The sequence below is a fragment of the Delphinapterus leucas genome, chromosome 13 (assembly GCF_059928025.1).
Source record: "Delphinapterus leucas isolate spDelLeu-1000000601 "Yukka" chromosome 13, BTC_Dleu_Yukka2, whole genome shotgun sequence".
Taxonomy (NCBI): domain Eukaryota; kingdom Metazoa; phylum Chordata; class Mammalia; order Artiodactyla; family Monodontidae; genus Delphinapterus; species Delphinapterus leucas.
The window spans coordinates 59,506,684-59,518,956 of record NC_143141.1 but is presented as its reverse complement, the minus strand read 5'-3'; the positions used below and the strand labels follow the sequence as shown (position 1 = coordinate 59,518,956).

At 53.2% G+C, this 12,273-nt stretch overlaps 1 pseudogene; it reads right to left on the bottom strand.

The window, feature by feature from the left end:
- Positions 1-441: 441 nt before the first annotated feature.
- Positions 442-4,168, bottom strand: LOC149747765 (large ribosomal subunit protein uL23 pseudogene; annotated as a pseudogene).
- Positions 4,169-12,273: the final 8,105 nt, after the last annotated feature.

Below are 12,273 nucleotides of genomic sequence, written 5' to 3'. Positions count from 1 at the left end.
ATTTGGAAAGCAGTTATTCTAGCTTGACTCAGCCTAATGCTTTAACAAGCGGTCAGACTGGGGGTTAGAGCTGACATCCTGAAAGAGGGCATTATTTATAAATTCCAGACGTCCTCATGATAATGTCCTGATTCCTGTGACAAAACGCTTATCAAGTTGCCTAGGTACTTTCAGGTCCGCATTTGTGTTTGTATTGTGTGAGTCCTTCCGCCACTTAAATTTAAAAATAAATTACAAAAACCAGGGCCTCCTCACCAGGTTACCAGCCCTGCCTGAGGCTTTCCCCTCAGGGCCTTCTCTCCAAAAGGCCCAGGCCCCAGCCCCCAGTGCCTTGGGTCGGACCACACACTCCACACTAGGGGGGGAAGGCTGTCAGAGGGCAATGCCTTTTTTTTCAATAGTGAAAAATCTTATACTTAGGGTTAGCCAGCTGGACTCAGTTTAGATGATCCCAATTTTGTTGGCAACATCCAAAGCATCATAGTCAGGAGCCAGTCGAACATATGCCTTCTTCTCTCCATCAGGCCTTATCAGGGTGTTGACCTTGGCCACGTCAAAGTCATAGAGCTTCTTCACATCCTGTTCAGTCTGGTGCTCGTTGGCCTTGACCTCCACAATGAACACAGGTGTGTTGTTGTCTTCTATCTTCTTCATGGCTGACTCAGTGGTCAGGGGGAACTTGATGATGGCATAGAGGTCAAGCTTGTTTCTCCTTGTGGGCGCTCTTCTGGGGATATTTGGGCTGCCTCCTGAACCGCAATGTTTTGAGCGTTTGGAAGGTGGATAACGTTCAGATCTTTTTTTGTGGCTGTGGACACAGAGGATAATGCTTAACCCAGGGAGTACAAGTCTGGCTCAGGCAGTGCAAGTGGGAGCATCCTTGGGGTCTTCCCAGGGGTCCTGTGGGCAGACACAGTCCACCTACACACAGACACACACCCTCAGGTTGCCCATTACGTTTCTATCTGATTTCTCCTTGTCTCTGAGAATGCGTGACTCTTGCCTGTGCTCTATTCTAAGTCCCTCTTGTGGGCTTTCCCTCCAGAGCAGGTGCCCTTAACCTAAGGACCTCAGATACCACCTTCCCCATGCCAGGAGGTCTGTGGATAGAATTCAGGGATCCATGACTTTGGATGAGAAAAAAATATACATCTTTATTTTCACTAGCATCTAACTGAAATTTAGCATTTCCTTTATTGTAAATGCAGGGAACAATCTACAGTAGTATTTGCAGAAACTGTGACTTTGTCACCAACAGAAATCACAGAGATTTTGAGATCATACTGGAATTGTTGCCAATCTTTTGAAATATCTACCCATCACTGCTTTAAAATGATCACCACCAAAGTGTAAGTAGAGAAGCGTGTGTATTACTCTTTTATAAAGCTGTTTCCTTCGTGTTTTGACCACTGTATTTTTGTACCACTGGTTTCTTTTGTAGTCCTGTGGATTTAATTTTATACGTTTGAAAACATTATTCCAAGAAAAAGTCCATAGGCTTCACCAGATGCCCACTGGGTCCATGGTCCATGAAATGTCAAGTCCTAGAATCCTCAGGCTTAATCGTCCTCAGATTTTTTTCCAGCATGAAAGCCCCAGAAGTATCCTTCTCCCCTAGTAATTACACTTTGGGTATTTTCTTGAGAAAAAGCTTTAAGAACCAAAAGCCACTATGTAATGCTTGCCTTTAAACAAATGTGCATTTTATTCATCACAATGGTATCTCTTGACTTTTGGAAAACAGTGGCCACATCTGCAGGAGAGCTCCCGTTGACCAGCCTGGTCTCCAGACCCCGTGCAGTAACGCTGCTCCCACACCCAGGCCCACTGAGCTGCAGTATGTGGGTAGATCTGCAGGCAGAACCGTGGGCCTCAGAGAATGTCACCCCCACTGCTCCTAGCACAAGGCTGGCCCCAGGAAACACTCAGCAGGTACAGCCTGACTTGGGTGGGCCTGAGGCAGCTGTCCTGGGGTGGAACATGGCTGAAACCTCCCTGCTTCTGCACCAGCCTGCAGCCCCCTGGCCCTGAAGTAGACTTGCCAGAGTCAGCAAATGAAAATACAGGATGCTCAGTTAAATTTGAATTTCAGACCAATAGCGAATCATTTTTACTATAAGCACGTCCCGTGCAATAGTTGGGATATACTGATACTAAAAAAATGATTCGTTGTTTACTGGGGGAACCCTACTCCCTCTAGCAGCCTGATCCTAGAAAAGTCCCTACCCAGGTCCAGTTTAAGGCTGTGCCCAAGCCCAGATTCTCGGCTGAGACTCCTACCTCTGCCCAAAGTCTGGTCCTGGAAAGGGACCATTCGGAGAAGGAAGTGGGGTCAGGGAGACGCCAGACAGTGGCCCACCTCTCGGCCACTCCCAGTCACCAGCTAGCCTCAGGACCCGCCCCCTCCCCCAGTCAGTCCCCAGGGGTCATGGAGGCAGCTTTGATGAAGCTTATCAAAGGGGTCTTGTTCTGACAGCTGTTTCCTGGGAGGGCAATTAGAGCCACAATAACCCCCCACGTCTGTTTAAGGGGCTGGTGGCTAGTACTCCACCCTCCACCCCGCAGGAGGGCTCCTGCCCATCAGCAGAGGGGAAAATGACTGTGCCCATCAGAGAGATACTGTTTAGGACCATTTTGACCATTTGGACTGGAAGGGAATGCCCATCCCCATTTTAGAGATGACTAAACTGAGACAAAATCACCCCTGGCTCCCAAAGCGTTCTCCACACAGAGCCCACTTCCCCAGGAATTGTCTAGGCAGCACCTGGTTTCTCTTCCTCTGAGTCAGGTCGCCTCCACTTACACAAGACACGACAGGCCCACAGAAGGGTGTAGAAGGCACATGGGAGTATAAAGCCCACGTGGAGGGGAAGCCGGTGTCTGTTATGAGACGCCTGCTCTGGCCCTTGCCCCGCCTGAGCCATCGCCCCTTTTTTGGCCGCTATTTTAATCCTCAACCTGTGGATTTATTTAAATCAGGGTTTCTCAACCTTGCTACTATTGACATTTGGGGCCAGATATTTCTTTGCTGTGGGAGCTGTTCTGTGCATTGTAGGATGGTTAACAGCATCTCTGGTCTCTACCCACGAGATGCCAGTAGCGCCACCTCCCAATTGTGACAACCAAAAAAGTCTCCAGATATTGCCAAATATCCCCTGGGGGCAAAATTGTGTCCAGCTGAGAACCACTGATGTAAGTGGACTTAAAGGATCGTGTATGGATGGCTCCATGTCTCACCAGGGAAGGAGGTGACAGAGGTATTCCCTCCTGAGGCCCAGAGCTTCTGTGGGACAGATAGGATAATAGGATAAGAACGTACCCAGTGCACAACAGTCTGTGCCAGGAGATCCTGGAAAAGACTGAATTCAGGAAAATCATTGAGGCTGGGATCCACCCAGGAAGACTTCCTAGAAGAGGATCTGGTCCTTCTATAAACAGTCCAGGAAGGATGCAGTTCAAGGGGAAAGTCTCAAGGACAGTGAACAGAGCCCAGGGTTGGGAGTGGTAAATGGAGACTTTCCAGGGAGGGGGCAGGAGGGTGGCCACAACTGGCTGCATTTTTTTTTTTTTTTTTTTTTTTTTTGTGGTACGCGGGCCTTTCACTGCTGTGGCCTTCCCGTTGCGGAGCACAGGCTCCGAACGCGCAGGCTCAGCGGCCATGGCTCACGGGTCCAGCTGCTCCGCGGCATGTGGTGTCCTTCAGGAGCGGGGCACGAACCCCTGTCCCCTGCATTGGCAGGCGGACTCCCAACCACTGCGCCACCAGGGAAGCCCGTGGCTGCATTTTAATCTTGGGTGTGTTGAGGCTGCCCTGCAGAGCAGGTCCTGGAGCCCTAGAAAGATACTGGGGATGAGTGGGAAGGGAGAGCAGAGGGGGAATAGTGGCATGTCTGAGCTCCTGGGGCGTTAGTTAGGCGGCTTGCTGTTCCCCGAATCCCCAACACCTAACCCAGAATCAGGCTAAGGAAATGCAGAGATGATGAAACTGCCGCCAATTTGGAGAAAAGTCCTGACAAGGAGGAAGGTGGGCCTGGGTTCTGGAGCGCTGGGAGGACCATCTCTAGATGGTGAGGGTGCTGATTAGGGGGCCTGGCCCGAGGGCAAGCAAAGAACCTGGGCAGCCCCTCACCCTGATTTCTCAGCATCTGCCCTCACCTGTCTCCCCCATGGTCCTTATGGGATAGGGGTGGGGGGAGGGGAGGGGGAGGGGGAGGGGAGGGGGAGGGGGAGGGGAGGGGGAGGGGGAGGGAGTCCTAATCAAAGGGTAGCTGCTGGGCTTGGAGCAGACCACCCACCTTCTTGCCAGCCTGCAGATCTTTCTCTCTGGAAGAGATTTCAGCAGGTTCTCAGGAGGAGAATGCTGAACCCCTTGGCCTAGGAAGTTCCCTTCTCAGACAGAAACACCTGCTCCCACCCTCAGACTGGGCTCCCTGAGGGGAGGGGCGACACCTTCCCAGTGGTCACCAGAGGGAAATGTGAAGCTTGAGGCAGGTGCTGCCCACAGGGAGCTTCTGGCTGACCTGACAGCAGGGGGCGCTGTGGACTCAGGCACCGGACTTGGGCTGCTGGAAGGGTGGAGACTGGACTGGCCTCCCTCACCTCCTGTTTATCCTCTTATAGTTCTCACCCCAGCCAGGCTCGCCTGCCTTGTACACAGCTCGGTCTCCACTTCCTCCCAGCTTCCCATCCTAACCGTATTCTTCTCCCCTCCTCTGGACAAAGAAGGAGGAGAAGGAATTTTTATGCCCATTGTGCAGATGAGGAGACTGAGTCATACAGATGCAAAAAAGGCTGGAAGGGACAACAGCAGGGCAGAACGGATAGAGTCTTGGCCTTGGGGCCAGAAGACCAGGGTATATCAGCATGCCAGTTCAGCATCTCACTCCCTGTGTGGTTGGGGGCAAACTTTGGGGTCTTACTGAGCAAGCCACCACAGTTGCAGTAAGGAGATGAGCATGGCAGCCCACACTGCCCCCAGGCTGAGAACAATTCTGACACTGGGTGTCACAGCCCCATGTAGACAGCACTGGGTCCTGGGAGGAAGGACTGGCAAAAGGGGACGAGGTGGCCTTGCCCAAGCCCCTGTCTAGGTGGCAAGAGCAGACAACCAGAAAGAGGGCAAACAGGGGGCTCTGAACAAGGGCAGAGGGGATGAAGGGACTGTACTGCAGAGTCTGGGGAGGGGAGGGAAGGGCCGAGGTGTCAGCCGCCCTGAGTTGTCTGCACTTTCTCCCAGGTCCTAGTGATTAATAACAAGAGTGGAAACCATGAGAGCTATTTGCTGCCCTCTCATGATGTGCCAGGCTCTGTGCCAAGCACTTGACTGGCTCAGTTACCCATCCTGGGAAGCAGGTAATGATATTACCCCATCTGACAGATGAGGAAAAGTATGCTCAGAGATAAGTAACTTGTCTGAGGTCCCCATTGGGAAACAGGCAAAACTGGATCCCACCCAGATTTGCCTGGCGTGTACCCACCATGCTCTTGGTGGGATCAGGGTCTAGGTAGAGAGAAGATGAAGGTCCCTCTGTGGCTGGGGAGGCACCATAGGGCAGTGCACCCTCAGCCACTCTGCACGGAATGGACAGAGCAGAGTGGGGTACTGAGGAAGGAGTGACCCACACATATATCCAGTTGAGAGGCCTCCTGAAGGAGGGGATGCTCTGCAGGTGACAAGGAAGGAAAGCCTTTCCCAGCAGCCTGAGCAAACATAAGGAAGGAGTCTGGCCTGGCTGTTTCCAGCACGCGCATGGGCTGGGCTGTGCGTGTCCTGCAGTGCTGGGACATGAGGGCAGAGAGGCAGGCAGGAGCCACCAGCAGGGGAAGGTGTCATCACATTGGCTGGGTGGAGGATGGCCCAGGAAGTCTGATTGGTTCCACTAGCCACTCTTAAGAAAAGAGATGAGGATTTATACTATTACAAAAACTGGGGGGTGTGGGGAATGGGGAAGAGGGGAGGAAGAGTCAAGATACCAGTGTTAACTACAATGAGATATCATCTCACACCAGTCAGAATGGCCATCATCAAAAAATCTAGAAACAATAAATGCTGGAGAAGTTGTGGAGAAAAGGGAACACTCTTGCACTGCTGGTGGGAATGTGAATTGGTTCAGCCACTATGGAGAACAGTATGGAGGTTCCTTAAAAAACTACAAATAGAACTACTATACGACCCAGCAATCCCACTACTGGGCATATACCCTGAGAAAACCAAAATTCAAAAAGAGTCATGTACCAAAATGTTCATTGCAGCTCTATTTACAATAGCCCGGAGATGGAAACAACCTAAGAGCCCATCGTCGGATGAATGGATAAAGAAGATGTGGCACATATATACAATGGAATATTACTCAGCCATAAAAAGAAACGAAATTGAGCTATTTGTAATGAGGTGGATGGACCTAGAGTCTGTCATACAGAGTGAAGTAAGTCAGAAAGAGAAAGACAAATACTGTATGCTAACACATATATATGGAATTTAAGAAAAACAAATGTCATGAAGAACCTAGGGGTAAGACAGGAATAAATACACAGACCTACTGGAGAACGGACTTGAGGATATGGGGAGGGGGAAGGGTGAGCTGTGACAAAGCGAGAGAGAGGCATGGACATATATACACTACCAAACGTAAGGTAGATAGCTAGTGGGAAGCAGCCGCATAGCACAGGGATATCAGCTCGGTGCTTTGTGACCGCCTGGAGGGGTGGGATAGGGAGGGTGGGAGGGAGGGAGACGCAAGAGGGAAGAGATATGGGAACATATGTATATGTATAACTGATTCACTTTGTTATAAAGCAGAAACTAACACACCATTGTAAAGCAATTATACCCCAATAAAGATGTTTAAAAAAAAAAAAAAGATACCAGTGTTAGAATCCACTAGATGAGATGGATAATCAGATGTGGTGGACAGAAGGCTGTGGTCAAGGATGACTCAGCCTCCGGCTTGGGCGGTGGGGAGTCTTACCATGAACTAAGCTCCTAGAACACAAGTGAAGGAAAGGGCTAGTGAGAGAAAGATTACAAGTTTGGTCTGGGATAAATGAGTTTGAGGTATGTGTGGGCTATGTGAGTGTAGGTGAGCTTTGGGCTCAGGGTTAAAGGGGATAAAAGCTCAAACTGCAGCTGAAATCAGGCTACACTCTCCAATGAGGAAAGCAGCCAGGGTTGACTAGAATTTGAGCTTAGTCTGCAGCCAAGGAGGGAAGTACTACAGCAGAACACCCACTGGACTAAACTGATGACCCTGTGTTCTCAAACTTGAAAGAGGATCCAGGGATCTGAGTGGACCACAAGCTGAGCTCAGCAATGGTGCCCATCATTCTCAAGGTGTGCATGTCTCTGAGGGCATTAATAAGAACTCAATCCAGGGCCTAAAGGGAACCTGCAAGATTCCAAGAGCAGATGTAGACAAATGATTTAATGTTCTTAAATCACTGAGGGGTGACGTGACCTCTTCTCTGAAACCCTCCCTAACTCCCTTTTCCCTTCTCTACAGGACCCCAGCCTGCTGGCTGGCTAGTGATCACTGCCAAGCACTTTCACATTAATTATTTCATTGGTTCTTCAGTGGTTTCCCCCATTTGGCAGTTGGGGGAACAGAGAGCCAGCAAGACTGGGGTGTGTGGGACTGAGACCAGGCCTGCTCCTCCAGGCCTCTCTCCGGGCCCACCCCCTCCTTATTTGGAACAGTATTCTGCAATGTTCCAGGATGCTGGGGCAGTAGCCAGTGTTTGGGTGCAGAGTGGGCAGGCAGGGAGAATGGGGGCAGGGGAAGGACAGCAGCCCCGGCCCAGGTGTGTTGTCTGTTCTCAGGATCTTTACATCAGCTGCTAGGGTAATAGGAGTGACCTCAATGGTGGGGCTTTTGGGTTTTTTGTGTGGTTTTTTCCTTTTTCCTGCTAAGAACAATTCATTTTGGTCAAACAACTGGAGTAAAAGTGACTGGTGTTGAGAAACCTCCCCCTCCCCCTTCCCTGGCCCCAGGCAGGGACATTGGAGGAGCTGTCTCCCATGGGCCACCGAGGATGCTGTCCAGCAGTTCAAAGGGTTGGCTCTTCTTCCTGCCCCCACCCCCTTCCCTCACCGCCCCCCTGGCAGGCCAGGCTTGGGCAGCCTCCCGTCACGGACTAGGTCCTGAGCCTCACTTGGTGGCCTCTCAGCCTCACCCCCTGCTGTCCATCTCTAATGGTGGGGAGGAGACAGAGTAGGACAGTGTGGGGAAAGGATTGAACCCCTCGCTTCTCATCCCACTTGGCCACAGAGGGGAGACCGGGGGAAGCTGAAATGAAACAGCACATGTCTCTGGTCGCCCCTGTCACTGCTCTACTGACCCCATGGCACCCTCCATGTGCCACTGACCACATTGGGTCAGCAGGGGAACAGCGACAAAGCGAGAGGAGAGAGGGAATCCTGGGCTACGGATGAAAAGGACTGGCTTAGGCTCCCAGGAGGCTGCTTGGGGTAGGGGGTGGGCAAAGACAGGCGAAAGAGTTGGGGGAGGCCTCTGAGGGAGCCAGGTCCCCAGGCAGGGTGACTAGACAGAGGAGCAGCAGAGCCTGAGCCTGGGAACCCAGAGGCCCAACACGGAGGCCTGGGGGTAGCTGGGCCTGCACAAGTCCAAACTTAGGAGCAAATGGCTGAGACAGCAGAGGGCTGGACGGGGGGACTGCGCCCCAAGGATCCAGCTGGACACACTGAGGGGCGAGCAGCTTGGCCCACATCTGAACAAGGAGAGAGGGAGTAAGTACGGGGCAGGGGTGGGTAGGTGTCTCTCAGACCTGACTCCAGACAGCATTTCCTGGGAGGTAAACCAAGGCCCACATGCAGCAAGGAACTAGGCCAAGAGCCTTGAGGCTGAAGACCAAAGAGCTGAGGGTCCTAATTTACCTGCCCTGGTAGCTTCTGGCAAGAGCCCTCCAGCGCCTTCCCTTCCAGGATACGCCAGGCTGCAGGCTGCAGTGCCGAGAAGGATGGAGGAGGTGGTGATGTCAACCAAGGGATTAAGTAAGCAGAGGAGCCGATAACATCACCCAGCAAGCTCGCTTGGGCAAGGTGACTCATGGAAGCCAGGCCTCACCATCTTGGGGCTGGTTGCTGTTGTGCCTGGCCTGCAGGACCGTGGAGGAGGAGGGGGGCTAGGACAGGCTCCTCGCTGAGCCCGCGAAGACGTCTCAGAACACAGCGTCCTCTTCCTTCAGAGCTCACCGCTGGCCCAGGGAACAGCCCCCCTAGCCCCCCAGGTGCCACCGCTGCGGTGATTATCTTTGCTGAGTTTGGTGTGTGTCTGTGGGGTGTGTCAGGGTGATTTCCCCACCCACGTCCCGCTGGGTACTCCAGGTACCAGAGTTCGCTAACAGCAGAACAGTTGCCCCCCCGGGGTTGGACGACCGTCTGTGGTGACAGATCCACCATCACCGGATGGCACACTGCTAACCACGACCACGTGGCATCCTCGTGGAGGGAACAGCCCGTTCCTCCAGCCGCTGGTACTTGTAGAGCTGCCTCCACTCATCGCTGCTGAGGGGGCCAAAACTGTTGGGTTCTCCCCCCTCCCCGGGGGCGCCATGCACTGTTGTACAAGTTGAGAACTGTACAAGTGGCAGGGGCACCATTCACTTTACAGTCTCTGTGCCAGACCACATGGCTGTACATGGCCCCTTCCCTTTTCTAAAATACTTCTCGTTCCCCTCCTCCACCTAGATTGGTCTATTTAGCTTGCCCTTAATAAGTCTGTCTTCACAGCAAACTTTCCCCTGTAAGCATAAACTTCTTCCTTTACCACCTGACTCCTTTCATTCAGTCATTCATTCATTCATTCCACAAAAAATTGTTGAGCTTGTGCCAGGTACTATTCTAGGCAAGGGAACAAGACAGACTCTCCCTGACTCACGGAGCTCACGTTCCAGTTGGGGTGGCGGTGGGGAGATAAAAAATAATTCGATACATAAAACTGCAAGTGGCAGTGTGTACCATGAAGAAAAATAAAGACAGGTTAGAAGTTGGAGGGTAATACAGCTCTCCTTCTGCCGGGACTGTCCAGAAAGGCTTCTCTCTGAGGAGGTAGCCTCTGAGTGGAGACCTGGTGTCAGTAAAGGAAGGAGCTTTCCCAGCAGAGCCCCTCCTGCCAGGCCTCCAATGCCAAAAGAAAGTTCTCTAATCCTGCCTGGTTCTTCCAGAAGCCTGTGGCATGGCCTGGGGCACTGACATCTGGTGCTGGGTGTCCATTTCCTCCTTGACAAACAAGAGACCTAGGTGCACTGGCTCTCTGAGGGCTCCTCCAGGGTGAATCCACCCACCCATAGGCAAGAGGAACTTCATGACGGGGCCTGCATTGGAAGGCCAGCTTGGCCACCTACAAGCTGTGTGACCTCAGGCAGGTTACTTAGCCTCTCTGAGCTGGTTTCCTTATCTGTTAAATGCCTTCCTAAGGGTATTGTGAAGGATTAAATGACCTTGTGGATGTGTCACCACCTGGTATATAGTAGATAGACTCTAGGGCCACACCTGGGAGAAGTGAGGCGATGGGGTGACGTGAAGAGGTGCCGTTAAACGGTTGCCTTTCATTAAAGGAGCCTGGAGAGGTCAATGCTGACCTAAAGACACAAGGCTTTGCCATCTGCTCGGGCACGTGCAGGGAACAGCCTAGGGAGCCCCCAGGCTGGGATCCTGCCTCACAGGCTCAGAGCCTGGGGGAGGGGGCCGTGCTGGGGTCCTGCACTCCCCACTGATGTCAGCAGGTAGGGGTGGGGTGCAGCGCCGTGGTGCGGGCCCCTGAACTGTCACACCGCAGCCGGCTTTCAACTTCCTCTGGGGCCCAGGGTGTGCTCGGCTTGCCCTCCCTTCCTTCCTCCCTCATCAGGCTGTTTTGGGTGAGCCCTGGCCACCCTCCAGCTCCAGTCATCATGTGCTCCCTCTCAGCTCCTAGGGTTCACCCCAGCCCCCCGGTCAACAGGTCTTTCCCTCATCCCCGCGGGGACCCCAGCACAGAGGGCAGGACCCGCCAGGCATGGGGTGCAGGCAGCAATGATAGTCAGCCCTCACTGTCTGCTCGGCCGTGCACTGTTCATCCATGACCTCCCTGGACATGAATTCCACGATGTGGGTGTTTTTATCCCCTTTCTTACTTGAGGAAACTGAGGCTCCAAGAAGTAGGAGCTGTGGGCTCTCGGGCCACAGGGTTGACAGGCATTCTTCCTGCAGAAGACTGCTGAGAGGAGCCTTGCAAGACAGAGGGGACTGGGAGAGGCAGGGGGAAGAGGGCAGGCGGACGTGGTGGACTAGTCTAAGGCTGGGATGGGGGCTTGGCGGACTCTTGGCCCACAGAGGGCTGTAGGCCCCTCCTGCCACCCACCTGCTGCTTTAGAATCCCCAGGGGGGCCTGATGCTCTGAGTCTCCAACAAGCTCCCAGGTGGCCTGGAAGATGCTGGCTCAGTCTGGAAGGTCAGAGCTGAGCTGCAAGCCCTGATGGGACGGAGGCCATATCTCAGGTCCCTCCTGGCTCCTGGAAGGAAACAGTAACAGTGACAGTTAACATTTATTGACAGCTTTCCTGCACAGCAGGCGCTGCGCTAAGCACTGTGCATATATGAACCTGTATAATTCTCACAACTGCTCTGCAAGGGAGAGAATTGGGGCACAGGGAAGTTAAGTGACTTGCCTAAGGTCATACAGAGCCAGCATTCAACCCAGCATGCCTGGTTCCAGAAGCCACACTCACCTCCCCTCAAAGTGGAGATTCCTGGAGCAGGGAAGGCCCGGGACCAGGGGTTTGGGCTGGACCTGGCAGGCACTGGGGAACCACAGCAGGGTTCTGAGCCAGGGGCCAGAGTGTTCCCAGGACTGGTCAGTCCGTGCATACACAACAGACTACAAGGGCAGACAAGCTCAAGCCCACTGAGGGCTGAATGCAGGGCCCCTCCCACGGGGATGTGTTTTTGACAGGACAAAGCAGGGCAATGCCTTCCCCAAAGGAAAGAACTAATGAGGAGGTTGGCTGGCCCTGTGCTGGGCACGAAACAGTAAAGGTGGGAGCTCAGGCACGAGAAAGGGAGCCCGCAGCTGCTTCCTCTGCCCCTTCTCCCCACCCGCAGGGCCCCTGCTACAGATGGGTGCACAGTTCCCATGCCTGGGGCCTAAGAGCAGCCAGCTTGCTGGGGCCACCTGGCTGTCCATCTGCCTGTATGCATATGCGTGCGCATGTGTGTATAAGAGGCAGGGGAGAAGGGGCCTCTGAGCGTGACTGTTTGCAGGGGAACCTGTCCCCCACCCC